The 15,320-nt window shown below is 47.2% G+C and overlaps 1 pseudogene; it reads right to left on the reverse strand.

Moving 5' to 3' along the window:
• Positions 1-663: 663 nt before the first annotated feature.
• On the reverse strand, positions 664-3,529 carry LOC141161583 (uncharacterized; annotated as a pseudogene).
• Positions 3,530-15,320: the final 11,791 nt, after the last annotated feature.

Consider the following 15,320-nt stretch of genomic DNA (forward strand, 5'->3'; position numbering starts at 1 on the left):
CCACCACGGATCCCATCAACTCAACCACAACAAAGACCTTACCAACAGCTCCAAACCTAGCCACCACAACCTTATGTACAAAATCCAGCTGCACCTTCCCAATATGGCCACTTGAACATACTCACTGTAGGAGAGTGGTCTCAACATGGGTATGGTTGACATGGCCATTGTGGGGGGTTTAGCCAAATGCCAAACCAGAATCTGCATAATTTTGGCTACCATTACCCAAGTGGCAAATACCATGTTCCATAACAGGGCCCACAAATAGTTCCTCCCTTGACCCGTAATCCTGCCTCATCCACCTCCCAGGGGCAAAATAATCCACCAAGCCAAACTAAACAAACAAGTCATGCTATCCCTCCGCCATCATCACCACCTTCATACCAAAATTTGTAAGAAATAGTGTATTCAGGACTTTTATCCTTTTTTGTTTTTTTCATGTTGACATTTTTGTTTAGGCAAATTTGGCATATGATTGAAATATGCCTGTTTGCAGACAAATAAACCTTGTTTGTAATACAGTTATTTGTTATACTTATATGAGTGTTGTCATTTTTAATATATATTGTATGCCTCAGATATAAGATATATTTTGTGACATAACCAGGCATCATACATTTTTGACAAGAACATTTTATTTACAAAACAAAACAAAACAGGATATTATAACATAGCCACAGCATAGTCTTGCCAAGGAGTAGATCCCTGTGGTGAGACAAAATAATTTGTAAATATATCCTGAACTTTGAGACCAGAAGGCTGACGATGTGGATTGGCAACATGTCTTGTAGGCCTGGCATTATTGCGAAAATCACCAGCGTCATCATCATTAGGTGAACATTCATGGATCCTTGTGAAATTATGAAGGATGACACAGGCCTTAATCACTGTAATCACATTAGCTTCACTTAATTGGATGGCAGACATCATGACCCTCCATTTTGCAGAAAGGATCCTAAAAGCGCACTCCACTTGTCTTGCGTGTGATAGGTGATAATTAAAAATTTGCCGCCAGTGGTCCAGGGCTCTCCGTGGATACGGCCTCATTACATTGTGTGTCAATTGAAATGCCTCATCACCAAGCATTACATAAGGAACTGTTTCCAAACGTGAACCGGGGAGAACCCGTGGGGGTGGGATAGACAAATCATTAGTTCGCAGCCGCCGACCCATAATGGAAGAATTGAAGACCCTGGAGTCTCCTGTTCTTCCATAGGCCCCAATATCAACAATTATAAACCTGTATGTGCTGTCAACCAAGGCCAGCAGCACAACAGAAAAAAATTGCTTATAATTGTAATATTGGGACCAGGGCTGGCGTCAGCACCCAGTGCACCTGGGCAAGTGCCAGGCCCTGAGCAGGCGGGGGGGGGCCCACTCACCATCGTACACCCCGGCGCACTATGGGACCCGTGAGCGGTGAGGTGCCGGTATCAGCGCCCGCTCCACCCTGCTTGCTCAGGGCCCCGGCAGCCGGCACAATACTTACCTCTCCCCATGCCTCCTCAGCAGCTCCGGTCTCTTTCGTGGCTGCTGCATTGTGACGTCTCAGGTCAGAGGGTGCGGGGATGTCTTTACACCGCGCTCTCTCCTGAGCCATCACAGGCAGCGTAGAGCGGGAAGACGCCGGCACGGGTGAGGGGTCCGGAGCAGTGGCAGCAGGTGAGAAGTGAGGTGAGTATTTGATCTTTTTTTTATTTATATATATGGAGGCATGGGGCATTATATGGGGGGGGGACAAGTGACATCCTCCTGCATGGGGCATTATATGGGAGGGGGGGAGTTGACATCCTGCATGGGGCATTATATGGGGGGGGGTGACATCCTGCATGGGGCATTATATGGGTGGGAGAGGTGACATCCTACATGGGGCATTATATTGGGGGGAGAGGTGACATCCTGCTTGGGGCATTATATGGGAGGGAGAGATGATATCCTACATGAGGCATTATATGGGGGGGAGAGGTGACATCCTGCATGGGGCATTATATGGGGGGGGAGGTGACATCCTGCATGGGGCATTATATGGGGGGGGGGTGACATCCTGCATGGGACATTATAAGGGGGGGTGACATCCTGCATGCGGCATTATGTCGGGGTCAGTATTCTGTATGGAGCGTTATAAGGTGGCCAGTATCCTCTATGGAGCATTATATGGGGGCCAGTATCCTGTATGGAGTGTTATATGGGGACCAGTATTTTGTATGCAGCGTTATATTGGGACCAGTATCCTGTATGGAGCGTTACATGGGGACCAGTATTCTGCAAGGAGCAATATATGGGGCCCATAATACTGTATGTAGGACTATACTGTCAAGTCTGCAATGTGCGTTGAGAGAATTTGCTGGTTTCTGAGCTATTGTAGAATTTACAATAGATATCGCTCATGTAATGTAAGAAGTGAAATCTTCGGCATTATACTATATATACTGTATATTTATCTGCGGTATCTGTGCATCATGAATCATGATATGTGTTAAAGGGGCCCACTGAGACTCTTTCGCCCAGGGCCCACAAAAGCCTGGAGCCGGCCCTGATTGGGACCCTGAGTTTGGCGGCTTATGAACGCGGATGTGCTTGCCATCCAGGGATCCAATGCAGTTGGGGAACTGACATGTTTCCTCAAAGCCTCGGACTATCCGCAGCCAGTCTTCTTGTTTGGGCTCAGGCATAATGGAATTCTGAAGGCAGGACCAGATTTCTGTAAAAGTTGTACGTACAACGCCTGAGATGGTAGATTTCCCAATAAGAAACTCCAGATGAAGTGCCGCATAGGAGATACAGGTGGATAGAAACCTAATATAGAATAACAACCTATAAGTGGCAATTTCTAATAATAAACTAAAGACTTTCAACACATTTGTAAGTAAGAGTCATAAAAAAATTTGCGTATCATTTTGTAAAATAAAAGACAGTGCTAACATATAAATAACATCTGCACACATAACATTAACAGTGTAGTCCAATGCAAAAAAAATCAACAATATGTCTGAACCATGAAAATAATGTAAAGTTGTGTGGCATGAAATAAACACACATTCACAACATGATGTCATTCACATATATAATAAGCACAACTAGCATCAAGTACATTTAAGCAGAATAATAACATAACCACTTGGTCCCAACGTATGGCCGGAACGTGTTTAAAAAAGATCAATGAATAGATCAACACATTTTGAATGAATACATACTGTAATGTAAGTAAAAGACGCTCCTCTGGTGAAATACACCTCCGCATCTTTGTTTCCTTGAATGTTATCTCAGGTTGCACGGCCTCCAAAAGAATATCAAAAGTGGAGATGTTCATCCGACAGTAGCCATAAAACTTGTCAGGATGGCTGCGTAGAGCCCCATATAGACGGTGGAAATGTCCTTTAGTGACCCTTCGCATCAAAATAGGATGGACCCACATTCATCTCCATCTTCTAGGATCAACAATAACTGGGTATGGCTCCCCAAACCGTTGAGACAAGACCCAATGCAAAAGAACCCGCTCAGTTGTATTTAAGGTAAGCCTGTCAGACATGTTATAAGCAGACCAGGACAACACCAGCAGGGGTATATGTTAAAGATTTGAAGACAAATCTTCTTGTGGACCCAGTGTATGGCCTTGTTCATTAGGTTTTTATAAGTTTCAGACCATTGAGGCTGTTAAATTTAATTTGACGTTACATTGGAAAAATATGTGGGGAATGTGAGGCCATACGGATACATAGGCGAGAAAATATCACACCATTGCATTGCAATCGCATTACCATACGGACTGTAGCGTCGGCGTCCCTGCCTCCTGCTAGGCAGGGACGCCGTTCCCTTCACCTCTCCGCTCCGTGCCCGGCGTCTTCCTCCCGCTCTGCTGGCAGCGCGCGCTGCTTCCCGGCCTCCATGCTTAGGGCGCGCGCGCTCTCCCTCTCTTAAAGGGGCCGCGTATGTCGTTCTAAGGAGTTCCCCGCCCAATGGCCGGAGGACCTCACCATATATAAGGCACCTCCTCCAAAATGGAGGTGCCCGAGCAATGTTGTTGCAAAGCCTTTCATCTCTGCTTCAGCCCTCAGGTCCCGTTACCAGTTACCTGCCAGATTCCTGCTTGATACGTGCCTGATACCTGCCTGATATCTGCTTACCTGCTTGCTATCCTGTGGTCCGACAGTCTGCCTACCAGCACCTGCCAGTCTGTCTATGGATCAGTCCACCTGCGGACCAGGAAGTACCTGCCAGATACCTGCCTGCCTGTCCAGAGACTCTTACTCGCTCACCTGGGAGCGCTCACCTGCTACCTGCTTGCTAGCCTACATGGAGGCTTAGCCGTCACTCGCTGTGACCACCTGCCTGTCCAGAGACTCTTGCCCGCTCACCTGGGAGCGCTCACCTGCTACCTGCCTGCTAGCCTACCTGGAGGCTCTGCCGTCACTTGCCGTGACCACCTGCCTGTCCAGAGACTCTTGCCCGCTCACCTGGGAGCGCTCACCTGCTACCTGCCTGCTAGCCTACCTGGAGGCCCTGCCGTCACTTGCCGTGACCACCTGCCTGTCCAGAGACTCTTGCCCGCTCACCTGGGAGCGCTCACCTGCTACCTGCCTGCTAGCCTATCTAGAGACTCTTCCCTGCTGTCACTTGCCGTGACCACCTGCCCGTCTAGAGACTCTTTCCCTGCTGTCACTTGCCGTGACCACCTGCCCGTCTAGAGACTCTGACCCTGCTGTCACTTGCCGTGACCATCCGCCAGTCAAGAGACTGTCCCCGTCACTTGCCATGACTTCCTGCCCCTTCTCCCCAGAGACTGTCCCTGTCACTTGCCGTGACTACCTGCCCGCCTTCCCTGGGAGCCACCCGCTTCCTTACAAGGACTGCCCCTTTGTATAGTTGCTCAGAGGTTCCACCTCCCAGACCCGTTACAGTTTGCTCGGGCCATGGAACCTGGTGGCACCCAAGCTCCCTCGCTCTCGGACCTATGCCATGAACTGTCCCGTCAGAGGTCCCAACAGGAGTCCATCCTGAGCCACCTGCGTAGTGTTAACTCCCGCCTGGACACACTGACTACATCTTTGGTGAACCGGCTTCCAGTCGCACGACTCCTACCTCGGCAGCGCCGCTGCCCATCAATTCCATGGCATCTCTTCCCGGTCCCCGCCTCACCGCCCCGCCTCGTTTTGGCGGAGATCCCGGTCAGGCACGGGGCTTCATTAACCTGTGCACTCTGCACTTCGAACTGTTGGCACACCAGTTTTCCACCGACCGAGCCAACTTAGCCTTCATCATGTCCCATCTCACGGGGGAGGCGCTGGCTTGGCTAAATCCTCTATGGGAGAGAGGAGACCCCCTGGTGTCCAATCTGCCAGCCTTTCTCTCGGCTTTCTGGAAGGTCTTCGATGAACCAGGACGGAGGACCTCATCCGCCTCATCTCTGCTACGCCTCCGCCAAGGAAGTCTCACCGTGGGCCAATATGCCATACGGTTCCATACCCTTGCTTCGGAGCTTGCCTGGGATAACGACGCCCTGGTGTACGTCTTCTGGGAGGGTCTGTCCGACCATATTAAAGATGAACTCGCCGGTCACTTCCTCCGTTACTCCTCCGGCGCACTCACCCGAGCCTATGCAGGTCGACCAGACCAAGATGGTCAAGACCCGTCAGGAATTACGCCGTGCCGAGGGGAGCTGCTTCTACTGTGGCAGTAAGGAGCACCTGATCCGTTCCTGCCCGGAGAGGTCGGGAAACGCCTGTGTCTAGGATCGCTCAGAGAGGTCACCCTAGACAGAAATAAACCCTCTCCATCTCTAATGCTGTCGGTCTCTATCATCTGCGGGGAGAACCGTTATTTTGAACTGGCTCAACTTGACTCTGGAGCTGCCGGAAATCTCATTTCTCAGTCCCTGGTAGAGAAATACCGCATTCCCACCAAACCTCTGGCTGTACCCTTATCAGTCGCCGCCGTGGATGGGGGCCTCTTACCACATCCCATCCAACTCATCACCGAATCCATAACTCTGCATGTGGGAATGCTGCACTCTGAGAGCATCTGCTTCCATGTTCTGCCTGGACTCTCTCACGCCCTCTTGCTAGGCCTACCTTGGCTCCAGAAACACGCACCCGTGCTTGATTGGCAGACCGGAGAAGTTCTTCGCTGGGGACAGGACTGCCATAAGACTTGTTTAGTTCCCGTTCATCCTGCTCGTCCTTCTCCTACCCCAGCCAATCTACCCGGCCTACCGGCTCCCTATTGGTCTTTTGCGGACGTCTTTAATAAAAGAGAAGCAGAGACATTACCCCCTCATAGACCATACGACTGCCCAATTGACCTGATGCCCGGCGCTACTCCTCCCCGTGGGCGTATTTACCCTTTGTCCGCTGCTGAGACCCGGTCCATGTCTGAATATATTGAGGAGAATCTGGCCCGGGGATTTATCCGGAAATCTACCTCCCCGGCGGGAGCAGGCTTCTTCTTCGTCAAAAAGAAGGACGGCTCACTCCGTCCCTGTATAGACTATAGAGGCCTTAACCAGATCACAGTGAAGAATAAATACCCCCTTCCGCTCATTCCTGAATTATTTGACCGTCTGAGGGGGGCTAGAATCTTCACCAAGCTGGACCTCCGTGGGGCGTATAATCTGGTCCGTATCCGTCAGGGGGATGAATGGAAGACGGCATTCAACACCCGGGATGGCCACTATGAATATCTTGTAATGCCCTTCGGTCTCTGTAACGCTCCCGCCGTCTTTCAAGAGTTGGTCAATGACATCTTCCGTGACCTTCTCTACTCCTGCGTGGTGGTGTACCTGGACGACATCTTGGTCTTCTCTCCGGATCTTCTCACTCACCGGAGGGACGTTCGTCAGGTCCTGCTCAGGCTCAGGCAGAACCACCTCTACGCTAAATATGAGAAGTGCCTCTTTGAGCAGACCTCGCTTCCATTTCTGGGCTACATAATCTCTCAGACCGGCCTACAAATGGACCCTGAGAAACTGTCTGCCATCGAGAAGTGGCCCCCACCAGAGGGGTTGAAGGCTATTCAGCGGTTCCTGGGCTTTGCCAACTACTACCACCTCTTCATTCCGCACTTCTCTTCCCGGACTGCCCCTATCTCGGCGCTCACCCGTAAGGGCGCTAATCCCAGAGAATGGTCGCTCGAAGCAGAGGAGGCCTTCCTTTCCTTAAAACGAGCTTTTTCCTCCGCCCCTGTGCTGCATCGTCCGGACGGCAACAAACAATTCTTTCTAGAAGTCGACGCTTCCTCCTCCGGAGCCGGAGCAGTACTTACCCAAAAGTCGTCTTCCGGAAGAATGGTAACTTGCGGCTTCTTCTCCAAACTCTTCTCCTCTTCTGAGCGCAATTATTCTATAGGAGACCGAGAATTGTTGGCCATTAAGCTGGCACTGGAGGAGTGGCGTTACCTGCTCGAGGGGGCTCTTCACCCGGTAATAATTTACACGGACCACAAGAACTTGGCTTACCTCCAGAGTGCCCAGAGAGTTAACCCGCGCCAAGCCCGGTGGTCCTTGTTCTTCGCCCGCTTTAATTTCATTCTTCATTTTCGCCCGGCTGACAAAAACATCAAAGCTGATGCCTTATCCCGATCCTTTTTGGTCTCTGATCTTGAGGAGGAGCCTAAACACATCATCGACCCCGCCAAAGTAATGCAGGTGGCCCCCGTGAATCTAAATCGTCTTCCACCCGGTAAGACGTTCGTAACTGTTCCTGATCGCGAGAAGGTTCTACACTGGGGACACTCGTCCAAGCTAGCTGGCCACGCTGGTCAGAAAAAGACCCTCCAGCTTATTTCCCGGCATTACTGGTGGCCTACCCTGCACAAGGACGTAATAGACTTTGTTTCAGCCTGTGTGTCCTGCGCCCGCAACAAGGTTCCGAGACATCTGCCAGCCGGCCGTCTCCTTCCTCTTCCTGTACCTGCTGCCCCGTGTCTCTGCCGGTTGTATGGTCATATGGGTGGTCGCTGACCGCTTTTCCAAAATGGCTCACTTTATTCCCCTGCCGGGTCTCCCGTCTGCTTCAGAGTTAGCTAAAGACTTTATCCATCATGTCTTCCGTCTTCATGGTCTTCCTCTCCACATCGTATCCGACCGAGGGGTTCAGTTCACTTCTCGTTTTTGGCGAGCCATGTGTAAACTGCTGGGGGTCACCTTGGACTTTTCTTCTGCTTATCACCCACAGTCCAATGGCCAAGTAGAACGGATCAACCAAATTTTAACCAGTTACCTCCGGCACTTTGTTAATGCTCACCATTCCGACTGGGTGGACCTTTTACCGTGGGCCGAATTTTCTTACAATAATCACAAGAGCGAATCTTCCTCCAAATCCCCGTTTTTGTAGTCTTCGGTCAGCATCCTCGGATCCCGTTTCCCGTCTCCGCCTCGGTGGACAATCCGGCTGCGGAATCTCTCGTTAACGAATTTTCCTCCATTTGGGAAAGTACCAGATCCGCACTTCTTCAGTCATCCGAGCGGATGAAAAAACAGGCTGACAAGAGACGTCTGGATCCACCACAATTCCGTCCTGGAGATAAGGTCTGGCTCTCGTCCAAATATGTCCGGCTCAAGATTCCTTCCTACAAGTTAGGGCCTCGGTTCATCGGCCCACTGGAAGTTATCAAACAAATCAACCCGGTGGCCTATAAATTGAAACTCCCGGCCAATTTGTGGATTCCTAACTCCTTCCATGTATCTCTACTCAAACCCGTGATACTTAACTCTTTTTCCAAGTCTACAGGTACGCCTCCTGCTCCGGTTTCTGCTGAAAACGAGTTTGAGGTAGAGAACATTCTGGCCACAAAAAGGGTAAGAGGAAGAACCTTTTTTCTAGTGGATTGGAAGGGGTTTGGTCCTGAGGAGAGAACATGGGAGCCCCGGGAGAACATCCATGCCCCGCTCATCCTTGATAAATTTCTGTCTGGCCTAAAAAAGGGGGGGCCTAAAGGGTGGGGTACTGTAGCGTCGGCGTCCCTGCCTCCTGCTAGGCAGGGACGCCATTCCCCTCACCTCTCCGCTCCGTGCCCGGCGTCTTCCTCCCGCTCTGCTGGCAGCGCGCGCTGCTTCCCGGCCTCTGTGCTTAGGGCGCGCACACGCTCCCCCTCTCTTAAAGTGGCCGCGTGCGTCGTCCTAAGGAGTCCCCGGCCAATGGCCGGAGGACCTCACCATATATAAGGCACCTCCTCCAAAATGGAGGTGCCCGAGCAATGTTGTTGCAAAGCCTTTCAACTCTGCTTCAGCCCTCAGGTCCCGTTACCAGTTACCTGCCAGTCACCTGCCAGATTCCTGCTTGATACCTGCCTGATATCTGCTTACCTGCTTGCTATCCTGTGGTCCGACAGTCTGCCTACCAGCACCTGCCAGTCTGTCTATGGATCAGTCCGCCTGCGGACCAGGAAGTACCTGCCAGATACCTGCCTGATACCTGCCTGCCTGTCCAGAGACTCTTACTCGCTCACCTGGGAGTGCTCACCTGCTACCTGCCTGCTAGCCTACCTGGAGGCTTAGCCGTCACTTGCTGTGACCACCTGCCTGTCCAGAGACTCTTACTCGCTCACCTGGGAGCGCTTACCTGCTACCTACCTGCTAGCCTACCTGGAGGCTTAGCCGTCACTCGCTGTGATCACCTGCCTGTCCAGAGACTCTCGCCCGCTCACCTGGGAGCACTCACCTGCTACCTGCCTGCTAGCCTACCTGGAGGCTCTGCCGTCACTTGCCGTGACCACCTGCCTGTCCAGAGACTCTTGCCCGCTCACCTGGGAGCGCTCACCTGCAACCTGCCTGCTAGCCTATCTAGAGACTCTTCCCTGCTGTCACTTGCCGTGACCACCTGCCCGTCTAGAGACTCTTTCCCTGCTGTCACTTGCCGTGACCACCTGCCCGTCTAGAGACTCTGACCCTGCTGTCACTTGCCGTGACCATCCGCCTGTCAAGAGACTGTCCCCGTCACTTGCCGTGACTTCCTGCCCCTTCTACCCAGAGACTGTCCCTGTCACTTGCCGTGACTACCTGCCCGCCTTCCCTGGGAGCCACCCGCTTCCTTACAAGGACTGCCACTTTGTATAGTTGCTCAGAGGTTCCACCTCCCAGACCCGTTACACGGACAACACTCGTGCGACTCTCGGAACTGAGAATCGGAATGATTTTTTATACGTTTAGTGTGACTAAGGCCTAATGTTGAGACTGTGGTCCGAGCTCATTGACCAGGTCCTCCAGTGTAGTTCTGGGCTGATTCCTGACCTTTCTCAGAATCATCCTTACCCCACGAGGTGAGATCTTGCATGGAGCCCCATACCGAGGAAGATTGACAGTCATCTTGTGTTTCTTCCATTTTCTAATAATTGTGCCAACAGTTGTTGCCTTCTCACAAGCTGCTTGTCTATTGTCCTGTAGCCCATCCCAACCTTGTGCAGGTCTACAAACAGGCCCTTAGAAAAAGCCGGTATACCGGCGAAACGCGCGTCAGGGACTGAGTCCCGGGTTCTGTAGTGTAGGTGAATAGGGAATTGAATATAATGCCAATGCAAATAATAGCTTCTTATGTGATATCACACTCCAAATACCACGGACATAAGATGATCTGATTAGGGCACGATCAATGTTATATATGTGCAATGTAGATTGCTTTGTACTCTTTGCCTGGAGCAGCACGCTGACCGCAGCTCCCTGTGAGCGGCGTCTTGGAGAATCAGGTGCCGACACGTGTAGCTCTCAGCTCAGCTGCTCGGGCGTTTGAATATATCGACCGCAATCTCAGGGGCTGTAAGGCAAATGATGTGGCCAGGGATCAATACCCTGAGACCACTCTCAATATCATCAAGCCGACTAGCCAATTTTATCTGCGCTAATAAAATCCTGTGATTAGCTGCTATTAGACGATGCGGGGCGTTGTGCCTATAGTTTGAATTAGCCCTTAATGGAGTATAATACGGAAAGCTGTAATTTTCTTTGATGTGCACAGATACACCTATTACATTACCGTATAAGTGAGATGATATATGAGCCTATTAGATCATATGGATTGGACATTTAATGCAGGATATTATACATATGAATAATCTATGCCTGCTGGTTAAATTGATAGCAAAAAATTTTTGCTCCGATTCATTGACTTAATCTATAAAAGTGGACCACACTAAGCCAACTATTTATCATTGGACCCATTTATGTGTAAAATATACAGCCATAACCCACCACAATAAGGGACTGGGCTAGGCATTCCCATTGTGATTTTCCTACCTCACTACAGACCGGGTTTTTGTGGGTCACTGTCTATGGATGGTGACCTTGTATGCATGTATTAATGCACGTTCTTTCAATTATCTAATTTTAAGAGTAATTTTCAATAAATATTATATTTTATTTTCCATTCACATCTTTTCCCCTTTTCCCTTTTCCATTTCATACTTGATATAATTATGGTGGTGTACACCAGTGAATGAAAGTCAAATGAGATATGACCTTTATTTATTTCTATGTCTACAATTGTATCCCTGGTGCCCTTACTTAGACAGCTCTTTGGTCTTGGCCATGGTGGAGAGGCTGCATTGTGATTGAGTGTGTGGTCAGGTGTCTTTTATACAGGTAACAAGTTCAAACAGATGCAATTAATACAGGTAATAAGTACAGAGTAGGAGGGATTCTTAAAGAAAAACTAACAGGTCTGTGAGAGCCAGAATTCTTGCTGGTTGGTAGGTGACCAAATACTTATTTCATGCAATAAAATGCAATTGAATTATTTAAAAATCATACAATCTGGTTTTTATTTTTAGATTCTGTCTCTCACAGGTGAAGTGTACCTATGCTAAAAATTACAGACCTCTCCATTCTTTGTAGGTGGGAGAACTTGCAAAATCGGCAGTGTATCAAATACTTTATTTTCCCCGCTGTAGAAGAAATGATCAAACGGTTGCAGGTTCAAGTCCACAAAAAGTGACTAAGTCAAATGTAATAAAAAATGTTTTTAAAAATAAAACATAGACTACATCAGACCTGCGTGGGAAAATTTTTGCTAATAAATTGGCGAACGAAGGTCAGTCTCTGGTGTTTATTTCTCTCTTTTTAAGTTTTTCAGGTATCCATTTCTGAACTACATCGTATTCGGTGGATTACTTTGGACGTGCATGGGATTTTTTTTACAATAAGTTGGTGAACCAGGGATAGTGTGGGGGACTCTTTATTCAAATAAAGTTTTTTTTTTGTGTGTGTGTGTGTGTTTTTTCTTATTACTGGGTTACTAATGGGGTTGTCTGATAGACACCTCTCCATTACTAACCCCAGGTTTTGATGCCAGCTGTGATTTTTGACAAACACTATTACCTTGATTGCCACCGCACCAGGGCAATCGGGAAGAGCCAAGGCAAAGTGCCAGAATAGTGGCATCTAATGGATGCGCCAAATCTGGAGTGGCTGCGGGCTGCTATTTTTAGGCTGGGATAGGCCCAATAACCAAGGACCTTCCTATCCTGATAATATCAGCTCTCAGCTGTCTGCTTTACCTTTGCTGGTTATCAAAAATAGGGGGGGGGACGTCGTTTTTTTGCATTTATTTATTTATTAGCTTAATACATCTGCTGTGAACTACACACGCAAGGCACTAATTATATATCTCATGGATATCTATCTACCCCATATCCTATCTAACTCTATCTTTGCACATCTTTAACACCTAAACATGCATAATTTCTATTCTGCATTCTATTCCATTACGTGTCACACGGACGGCGCATGCTGCCGGAAAAAAAACAGACATGTCTACCTTAGTGTCACAAGGATATGTGCACAGCCCCATAGATTATAATGGGTGTGCGAGTGTAAAAGTCTCCAGTATGTGTGAAAACTGTCACCACACTTACTAGAGACACTGACCTGTGAAGAGGGCCTAATACTGACAGGTGTAATACATTGCAGTAGAATATTGGTGCATTGCAATGCATTATACCAATGAGCAGAGTAATAAAAGTTAAACTTCCATAGATGGACTAAGTAAAAAAAGGTTTAAAAGGATTGAAAATATATACACTACCGTTCAAAAGTTTGGGGTCACCCAGGCAATTTTGTGTTTTCCATGAAAACTCATACTTTTATTTATCAAATGAGTTGCAAAATGATGATAAAATATAGTCCAGACATTGACAAGGTTAGAAATAATGATTTTTATTAGAAAGAATAATTTTCTCCTTCAAACTTTGCTTTCGTCAAAGAATGCTCCCTTTGCAGCAATTACAGCATTGCAGACCTTTGGCATTCTAGCTGTTAATTTGCTGAGGTAATCTTGAGAAATTTCCCCCCATGCTTCCTGAAGCCCCTCCCACAAGTTGGATTGACTTGATGGCCACTTTTTGCGTACTATACGGTCAAGCTGCTCCCACAACAGCTCAATGGGGTTGAGATCTGGTGACTGTGCTGGCCACTCCATTAGAGATAGAATACCAGCTGCCTGCTTCTTCCCTAAATAGTTCATGCAAAATTTGGAGGTGTGCTTTGGGTCATTGTCCTGTTGTAGGATGAAATTGGCTCCAATCAAGCGCTGTCCACAGGGTATGGCATGGCGTTGCAAAATGGAGTGATAGCCTTCCTTATTCAAAATCCCATTTACCTTGTACAAATCTCCCACTTTACCAGCACCAAAACAAACCCAGACCATCACATTACCTCCACCATGCTTGACAGATGGCGTCAGTCACTCTTCCAGCATCTTTTCAGTTGTTCTGCGTCTCACAAATGTTCTTCTGTGTGATCCAAGCACCTTAAACTTTGATTCGTCTGTCCATAAAACTTTTTTCCAATCTTCCTCTGTCCAATGTCTGTGTTCTTTTGCCCATATTAATCTTTTCCTTTTATTAGCCAGTCTCAGATATGGCTTTTTCTTTACCACTTTGCCCTGAAGGCCAGCATCCCGGAGTCGCCTCTTCACTGTAGACGTTGACACTGGCGTTTTGCATGTACTATTTAATGAAGCTGCCAGTAGAGGAGCTGTGAGGCATCGATTTATCAAACTAGAGACTCTAATGTACTTGTCTTGTTGCTCAGTTGTGCAGCGGGGCCTCCCACTTCTCTTTCTACTCTGGTTAGAGCCTGTTTGTGCTCTCCTCTGAAGGGAGTAGTACACACCATTGTAGGAAATTTTCAGTTTCTTGGCAATTTTTCGCATAGAATAGCCTTCATTTCTGTCGAGTTTCACATGAAAGTTCTCTTTTTCTGCCAATTTTGAGAGTTTCATAGAACAAACAAATGTAATGCTCCAGATTCTCAACTAGCTCAAAGGAAGGTCAATTTTATAGCTTCTCAAATCAGCCAAACCATTTTCAGCTGGGCTAACATACTTGTGCAAGGGTTTTCTAGGGTTTTCTAAACATTCATTAGCCTTCTTACACAGTTAGCAAACACAATGTACCATTAAAACACTGGAGTGGTGGTTGTTGGAAATGGGCTTCTATACACCTATGTTGATATTGCAATAAAAACAAGACATTTGCAGCTAGAATAGTCATTTACCACATTAACAATGTATAGAGTATATTTCTGATTAATTTAATGTTAGCTTCATTGAAAAAAAATGTGCTTTTCTTTCAAAAATAATGAAATTTCTAAATGACCCCAAACTTTTGAACGGTAGTGTATATTTTTTAAGAATCACAAGATTAATAAAAACATTTTTTTAAATATTATAATAATATATTAATAAATACGTATATTTACGTAAAAACAACAAAAGTACACATATTTGGTATCACCGAATCCGGAACGACTCAATCTATCAAACTGTCACAATATTTAACCCCTTCAGTGAACACCGTAAAAAATATAAAATAATAATTCTAAATTAAATAATTAAATTTTTCAAAAATAAAATAAACCAAAAAAAAGCGTGAAAAAAACGTCATACATGCCGAAAAAAAAAAAAATAGAATGGATGAATGTAAATAAAAGTGGTATCACTGAAAACACAATCTTTTCCCACAAAAAAAAGCCACCATACAGCTCCATCAAAAGAGAAATAAAAAAGCTGTAACTCTCAAAATATAGCGATACAAAAACAATTCTATTTTTATAAAATAAATTTACTGTGTAAAAGCAGCAAAGCATTTTAAAACTATACATTATATGAATCTGGTATTGCTGTAATCGTACTGACCGGAAGAATAAAGCTGTGTTAACAATATTACCACACAGTGAACGGCATAAAAAAAACAAATAATTCCTGAATTGCTGATTTTTGTTCATTCTGCCTCCCAAAGATCGCAGTAAGGCTCGGTCACATTTATCCTGCGCTCTGCGCTGAGCGCTTACACCGGGATTTCCATGTAATACTCTGAAATATGTGATTTTCAGACAG

This window comes from Phyllobates terribilis, unplaced genomic scaffold, assembly GCF_046119375.1.
Source record: "Phyllobates terribilis strain yellow unplaced genomic scaffold, ASM4611937v1 Scaffold_1__5_contigs__length_1240528914, whole genome shotgun sequence".
Classification (NCBI taxonomy): domain Eukaryota; kingdom Metazoa; phylum Chordata; class Amphibia; order Anura; family Dendrobatidae; genus Phyllobates; species Phyllobates terribilis.